The sequence below is a fragment of the Anolis carolinensis genome, chromosome 1 (genome assembly GCF_035594765.1).
Source record: "Anolis carolinensis isolate JA03-04 chromosome 1, rAnoCar3.1.pri, whole genome shotgun sequence".
Classification (NCBI taxonomy): domain Eukaryota; kingdom Metazoa; phylum Chordata; class Lepidosauria; order Squamata; family Dactyloidae; genus Anolis; species Anolis carolinensis.
In genome coordinates this window covers 71,036,234-71,045,190 of record NC_085841.1, presented here as the reverse complement: position 1 = coordinate 71,045,190, position 8,957 = coordinate 71,036,234, and positions in this window count along the sequence as shown.

The window sequence follows — 8,957 nt, the reverse complement described above, 5'->3', positions numbered from 1 at the left end:
AGAAATCATGCGTTTTTGTGGCTGAATGAAGCTGAGTTTTGGCTGCTGCTGACGATATGCACAGGAGCTGAGACAAGGAGATGCTTGTTTTGTAGTTATCGGGAACAAATTGTCCTAGTTTCCCCCTCCCTGGGCAGCTTTGCTTTAAACATTATATGAAAAACTAGCTGTGCCCGGCCACGCGTTGCTGTGGCGAAGTCTGGTGGTATGGGAAATAAAGTATTAAGGAATTGGTGGTAGTTAAGGTCAAGGGTAAAGGTTTTCCCCAGACATTAAGTCCAGTCGTGTCTTACTCCGGAGGTTGGTGCTCATCTCCATTTCTAAGCCGAAGAGCTGGCGTTGTCCGTAGACTCCTCCAAGGTCATGTGGGATGACTACATGGAGCGGCGTTACCTTCCCGCCGGAGCAGTACCTATTGATGCACTCAAATTTGCATGTTTTCGAACTTCTGGGTTGGCAGAAGCTGGAGCTAACAGTGGGGGCTCTCTCCGCTCCCCCAATTCAAACCTGTGGCTTTTCAGTCCAGAAGTTCAGCAGCTCAGCGCTTTAACACACTGCGCCATCAGGGGATATTATTTCCTAAAGGTTGTGAATATACAATATTTCTGATTGGTTTTTTTTTGTTTGTTGGAGGCAAGTATGAATGCTGCAATTAGGAAAAATGATTAGGATGTAATGGCCTTGCAGCTTTAAAGCCTGGCTGTTTCCTCCCTGAGTGAATTTTTTGTTGGGAGGTGTTAGCTGGCCCTGATTGTTTCCTGTCTGGAATTCCCTTGTTATCAGAGTGGTGTTGTTTGCGATATTTTATGTGCTTCTACTGTCTGTGGCCCTGAGAAAACAGAGGATTTTCCAGACTTTGATGATGGGAATACTTTGTTGGGAGGTGTTAGCTGGCCCTGATTGTTTCCTGTCTGGAATTCCCCTGTTTATTTACTGTCCTGGTTTTAGAGATTATATTGTTCTGCATTATTCTATCCCAGTAATTATTTCATATTAAAGAAGAATCTCACTTATCCAACATTCGCTTATACAATGTTCTGGATTATCCAACGCATTCTGCCTTTTCATAATCAATGTTTTTGTAGTCAGTGTTTTAAATTCATTGTGATATTTTAGTGGTAAATTTGTAAATACAGTACAGTAGAGTCTCACTTATCCAACATAAACGGGCCGGCAGAACGTTGGATAAGCGAATATGTTGGATAATGGGGAATTAAGGATAACCCTATTAAACATCAAATTAAGTTATGATTTTACAAATTAAGCACCAAAACATCATGTTAGACAACAAATTTGTCAGAAAAAGTAGTTCAGTACACAGTAAGGCTATATAGTAATTACTGTATTTATGAATTTAGCACCAAAATATCACGATATATTGAAAGCATTGACTACAAAAATGCGTTGGATAATCCAGAACGTTGGATAAGCGAGTGTTGGATAAGTGAGACTCTACTGTAAATACTACATAGCATTACTGCACATGGAACTACTTTTTCTGTCAAATTTGTTGTATAATATGATGTTTTGGTGCTTAATTTGTATAACGATTACCTAATTTGATGTTTAATTGGCTTTTCCTGAATCCCTTCTTATTATCCAACATATTCACTTATCCTGCCGGCCTGTTTACGTTGGATAAGTGAGACTCTACTGTATATTTCTAATCTTATATTATCTGCTCAGAACTGGATTATCTGAGGCCCCTTCTTCACAGCTGTATAAAATGCACACTGAAGTGGATTATATGGCAGTGTGGAGTCAAGATAATCCAGTGCAAAGCAGATAATATAAGATTATAAATGGGTTATATAGCTGTGTGGAAGGGCCTTGAGTCTACACTGCCATATAATCCAGTGCAAATTAGATAATCTGTGGAAGAAGTCTAAGTGAGGCCTAAATCAGCCTGTCCCCTAACTGAAACCTGGCTGTCCCTTGGTTGCTAGGCAACCAAGTGGGCAGAGATTAGCCCTCTAAACTGGCAGCAATTGGATAAAAAAAATATTGCTCCCCCTCTAATTAGGACTTTATTTTTCTTTTCTTTTTGTTGTATCAACCTTGAGGCGTGGATGATGGGTTGTGTTGTCAAATTTTGAGGTTGGGGGGCCTGTACTTTTGTTGTTTTGTGAATTGCCGTGATGCCATCACTCTTTTATATATATAGATCATATGGCTGGAATTCAGCATGGTACTCATCTTTATAAGTGGAGTTATTCTGCATGGGAAATAGAATCAATCAGGAAGCATCTCACTGATGTTCCAACCCAGACTTAAACAAATTATCTCTGAGCCACATGTGAATTACTTCCGAAGTGTATTAGGTATTTTAATGTCCATATTCACTTGGGGAGGGTGGGGTCTGTTGTGACATTTCAATGTGCAGGCCTTCATTATGCAATGATAGCCAGTGGAATAATTGATGTGCCACAGCTCCAAAGTATAATGGCACTGATGCATATTGGGACACACCTGATGCATATCTAGACACCAGCCAGGAAGTGTCAGAGCACTACGGGAAAGCCCAAAGCTCTGTGTGCAAATGCACAACTGTTCAATGCATTTCAGATGTGTTCAGTGCACACCAGAAATGTCTGGTGTACATCACAAGTGTCTAATGCCCAGTACACTGACCCAATTCACATGTGGGTCAGAGATAATTTGTTTAAGCATCAGCAAGATGCTTCCCGATTGACAAGGGAACAGACTCCCCATTGGTTGTAGTCTTTGCTACCCGGTCAGAAAGTACTGGAGGATTTTCTGAAAGTCAGTCCACTGATATTCAGATGACTAACTTTACATAAAGAATTGACCAGAGGGTTAGCATGCAGCAGATCTATGTGCACCTATGGGAAGCCCAAATAAGACAGAGGTATTATTAAATTTAGTGATTCAGTAGATATCATGTCTTAGTATGAAGATTTTCAAGCGTTGCATCCAATGGGTGGAGAATATGACCCTGATAACTATAAATGAATACACTTATCCATGGTTCCAGCTATTCAGTTAAGAATTCTTGTACAAACTACATTTCTTCTCATTCTGTCCATTGTTCATATAACTGAAAAGGATTCTCGGTTATCTGTGGTTTCACATATCCACGCAAATGTTTCCCCTGTAGATATTGGGTTCATATTACATTTTGATTGAGCAAATGTTTTCTACTATCAGACAATCTCTTCTCTGCTGGCAATCACAGCTTTCTGCTTTTCTGTCAGATGAGCAGTTAATCCATTCTAGGTTTTAGTCCAAATTTTTAAGGTCTTATCCAACATGCTGAGCATATCTAGGAGATAGGATTCAGTATCCAATGTGAAGAGTGAAAACATGATTGCTGAAGATCTGTATTGTTACTTTTAGTTATATGAGGTTTCCAATGAATATTTTTAAATTAAAATGTACAACTATCATGTTTAATTCTTGAGGTACTTGGTGTTCAAAATAAAATGGTTCCGTTTTGGAAGCAGGATCTCACTTAACAAGTCTCCTTTTGTTGCACTAGCAAGTATCTTCATGCCCGTCTTCATTCCAGATTATTGGATAGATGGGGATGAGATTCTTCTGTTAAGTCTGATCCACAGATATGCTATGGTTGTTACATAGAGGTGTTCTGTAAGATATAATATACTCATTATAAAATATATTCAGGCTTAGCCAGCTATTTGATATGTGTCCTTCTTAAGAGAAACAGCTATGAGCCAGGAGGTGGTTCCCTGATGAATTGGCTCCTCCAAATATGCTAGAAAAATACAGCATGTTGTTCTGTTGTTTGTTGTTCTACCCTGTGAGTCTTCGCCTCTGAAGCAGAGGACAACAAAATATGTTAAAGGGAAATAAATTCCTTAGAGTGAAAGTACACAAGACACTCACCCTACTACAGTTCATTATCTCTGTTGTGCTTTGTCTGACAAGATGGAACCATGAAGACTGCAAACTGAAGAGAAAATCCTTTACAGGAGATGGTTTCTCAAATCAGTTGCATGCTCTGTATCCACTTCAACCCTATGCCTCCACATACTTTTTGCCCTTGAAGAAAAAAGTTTCAGGCTCTTGCATTTTTAAATATGGGAAGAAAAACAGGAGATTATTTTTAGTGGGAAAATAGCATGAGAAGAATATGTAGTTATAAAAAAACTACCTATGATTAATACCATGTATAAATCACACCATAAAGGATCAATGTGTCTGCAGGCTGCATGCACTTGATGGACTCCACTTTTCCAGCCTATCAAGCCTCCCGAGTCTACCTAATTGCCACAATTTAAAGACAATTTTTGTCTCAGAAATTTCACAGATAATGTTTCAAATGCATGAAACTAGCAAAATCTCTACCTCAGCTACATATTTCTCCAAGACCACCTACTATTCTCAAATAAATCTATTTGCTCCTGCAGTTCTCCTTATAATGACAACAAAAACCATCATAAGATCACTTCTGATCACCATTTGGGAGGGACAGAAGTTGATACTGTCACTTTTGACACTGGTTCTGCCTGGGGGGAAATTGATCCCTGCTTCAAATACAATTGCCTACTTCTATTGTGAAGGATCAGAAGAATACAGTCCATGGAAGGTTTGGGTTCTTCAAGCTCCTCTTGCAGGCTACAGGGAGTGAGGGAAAGGAATTTCCATCCAGTTGTATCTCTGATCAATGCTCAAAAATACCTAGATTATCTCTGTGTGCTAGTCTCCCTTTCAGCTAGAGCAGTGGTTCTCAACCTGTGGGTCCCCAGATGTTTTGGTCTTCAATTTCCAGAAATCTTAACAGCTGGTAAACTGGCTGGAATTTCTGGGAATTGTAGGCCAAAACACCTGGGGACCCACAGGTTGAGACCCATGGAGTTAGATGGAAAATCAGCACATAGAGCTGGATACTCTTGGCCAGTGTCTCCTGGAACTAGCTGAGAACGTATCCTTGTATTACACTTTATCCTTGTCATTCTTTTTACTTTTGAATCCATTTAAATATAATATTTCAGCTACTCTAATAGAAATGTTCGATCAAACTTTTATAACACCATAATCCTGCCTTTTTCACTGGATTTTGCAGATGATGTAAAATCCTCTCTTGTTATTCCACCGGTTCTTCCATCAATTTTTTTTTTTTGGTTATAGAAAATTTGTTAGGCTGAATAAAGAGCTGTAAATAGCTGCATTGTGTCTTTTGGTTATTGGCATGAGACTCTGTATTATTGCAAATAGTCTAGAAGTGGTTTTTTTGCTGGGAGTGAAGATATAAATAATAATGATAGATAATTACATTTAGTAAGTGTGTTTTATTATAAACATCTACTTGGAGCTTGAATTCCATAATCCATGTTCAATTGATCATATATACACTAACACTTGAATTCCATTGTCAGTCACACCATTGGATCAATGGGATTTACTTGTGTGTTTCCTCACCATTCAGTGATTCATTTCCCAGACTTATTGTCATCAGGATTAATCAATAGAATCCAATCCTTTTTACTTTCCTTTTATGGGAAATGATTTCTATATGGAAAACATGTTTTAACATATTTCACACCTCTGTATTGTGAAGACTTCCAGCTCCTGTTGGACTTCAGCTCTCAGGCGCCTTCACTATTGACCGTGTTGGCCAAGTCTGCTCAGAAATGAGTGCAGCAACTTCTGGAGAGATAAATGATTTGCACTCTCATGGTAATCATCTCTCACATTTAGGCTGAGATTGAACCATTCCTACTAATTGAAGAAGCAAAGAAAACAGCACTGGAATGAACCACCTATAAAGATAAACTCCTGGTAATGCTAACACAGCTTGGACTTCAGTCGACAAGCTAAACTGGTGAAGAGATTTAGGGGAAAGGTGAAAAGCTGAAGTGTCTATACATGTCCTTTTGAAGCAAGATCTACACGATGATGGGCTATAGTTTTCTCAGCAGTCCTTTGTCATTAAGAAATTCTCCTTTATAACCAACTTCTATACAATTGGTAACTTGTTGGTTTGTAAAATAGCATAATCTCATGTTTGTGGTTAGATATATCATCATGTACAAAAAATTCATGTTAGGACTTTTGTACTCTGACCTTCTGGCACAAGAATCAGGCAAGCAAACAACACACAGGATGTGTCTGTTACTGCTCAGTATGCATCCGTCAGAGAAATGAGCACACTTGGTTTTAAGATAGGATAACAATTAGAAGCCCATGATCCCTATCACAGCACACTGCTTGCTGGACTTTCAAAGGTAAACATGGAAGAGAAAACGGGGATAAACAAAACAGGCCTCAGGAAGTCATTGATAAATCAGAAAGAAGTGTGATGATCTTAGGACAACCACTTAGTCATCACGCCCTATTAGGAAAGACATCAACAAAAAGGGAGACAAAAGAAGTCACAGATACTCATTCAGTTTGCATGCTCATAGCCTTTTGGTTTGCAGGGAGCAGAAAATACTACCACCATGGAAAGGCAGTGATATGCTAAATTGTACTGAATAATATAATTAGATTTAATTTCATCGTTTTATATCAAAGTATATTCAATAATATAATTGGTTTTAATTTAATCATATTATATTACATTTAACAATATAATTATATGTTATTTCTTCATTTTTATCCTGCTGTAGCCCCCATGGTTAGGACTCCTATCTCAGAAAAGGGAAAGCAAATGCAGTTAAAAACACTTCCAATGTCATAAATTAAACTTCACGCAGTAAGTTATTCTTAAAATGAAGTAGAATTAAAACCAGAGAGGGGGGGGGGGGGAAATTGGCTAAACAGCACACTTTTAAAAGCCTTAGCTGTCAGTTTTGGAAAGCCTGTCTGAATACAAAAGTTTTCACTTAGTGGCATGAGGACAGCAAGGAAGAAACAAAAATACATTGTGGTTAGCATTCTCTTAGTGAGATATAATCCTGAATTAATTCTTCAGCTGTGGAAACTTCTACAGTCAGGTCCTTAATTCATGGATTCTGCACCTACAGATTGCATAATTCCTGACTTGAACATTTCTTTAAAAATAAAATCAAAAACCTTGGTTGTGCCATTGTATATAAGGGACACCATTTTGTGGTTGCTCCTCTGGTTGCCGGTCTGCTTCCAGGCTAAATACAAAGTGCTGGCCATTACCTTTAAAGCCCTAAACAGCTCAGGTCCAGGCTACTTGACTGATTGCATCTTGTCTTACAAACCAGCCCGGGCACTGCGGTCAGTGGAGGAGGCCCTACTCTCGATCCCATCCCAAGTATGGCTGATGGGAACAAGAGAGAGAGAGGGCCTTCTCCATGGTCGCCCCCACCTCTGGAACTCCCTTCCTAAAGAAATAAAGCTGGCCCCTCCCTCCTCTCTTTCAAAAAACAACTGAAGACCTACTTCTGCTCACTAGCATACGGAGAGGAAGAGGATTAGTCAATGAGTGACCATTATAGGGCCCTGGTTGAGAACTATTTTGTATCTGGGCTATTCTAGTGTATGTGAGCCCAATTTACTACCATAGGCCACACAACTAACTCACACAACTTTGTGAACTCCAGTTGGCTTCTGTAAATTAATATAGATGTTTGCTCAGAGTTTATGTCATTATATAATTTTTGTCTGACTATGTTGGTTTAAATTATTGATATTAGGTTTAATTCATTGATCTTAGCTTTAATTTGATGTTAAGTTTTAACTGCTGTTTTTATATGTGGGGTTTCCCTCGGATTTTATGTCAGTGTTTGTTTTATGGAAGCATTTAATGTTTGCTTTATGTTGGAATCCACCCTGAGTCACCTTGGGGAGATAGGGTGGAATACAAATACAGTAGAGTCTAGCTTATCCAATGTAAACGGGCCGGCAGAACGTTGGATAAGCGAATATGTTAGACAATAAGGAGAGATTAAGGAAAAGCCTATTAAACATTAAATTAGGTTATGATTTTACAAATTAAACACCAAAACATCATGTTATACAACAAATTTGACAGAAAAAGTAGTTCAATACACACATAACTACATAATGTTATGTAGTAATTACTGTATTTATGAATTTAGCACCAAAATATTACGATGTATTGAAAACATTGACTACAAAAATGCATTGGATAATCCAGAATGTTGGATAAGTGAGACTCTACTGTAAAGATTTTTTTATCATTATTATTATTGTTATAATTGCTGTTTTAAACCCTGTTTTAATTGTATTTATATGTGAGTGTTTTATGTTTAATTATTTAATGTTTAATGTATTTCTAATTTGTATGTTTATGTTTTGACGTGGCATCGAATTGTGCCAAGCTGTAAGCCATTCTGAGTCCCCCTTGGGGTGAGAAGGGCAGGATAGAAATACGGTAAATAAATAAATACATTTTACTATGCCATTGTATATAATTGGACTTGAACATCCATGTATTTTGGTACCCACAGGCAGTCCTGGCCAGGGCCGTAGCCAGAAAAAAAATTCGGGAGGGGTTTTGAAAATTTCGGGGGGGGGGGGGGTTAACCCCTAGCACAGACCCCTCCCCGCTACAAACCTGTCAATATCTGCTTGAAATAGTGCCTGGAGGGACTCTTAATGTTTTGTGTCTCATAGACTTAGCATGGGGATTTGGTTAACCAGTTAAAATTCATGAGTAAACCAGGTTTTTTTTATAACCTGAAAAATTTCGGGGGGGGGGGGGGTTGAACCCCTAACCCCCCCCCCCCCTCGCTACAGGCCTGGTCCTGGCACCAAACCCAGAGAACTCGCCCATATATATTCAAAATGGCACAATTTATACACAAGTGGGAAGTTTCAGGAAGTACTATATTTAGTTTGTGACGTACTCAATTTAAATAATAGAATTTTGTTCCAAATTCAAAGGATCCTCACATTTATATTTTGTTACTAAATCCTCTTTTGAGTGATTAATTGTTTTTAAAATGTGGCAATTTGAGAGCCTTCCTCCTTTCCTTAGGAAGGAATACCCTTTTGTGTGAAATTAATAATCCCTTTTCTTCCCATTCAAAGTTGCA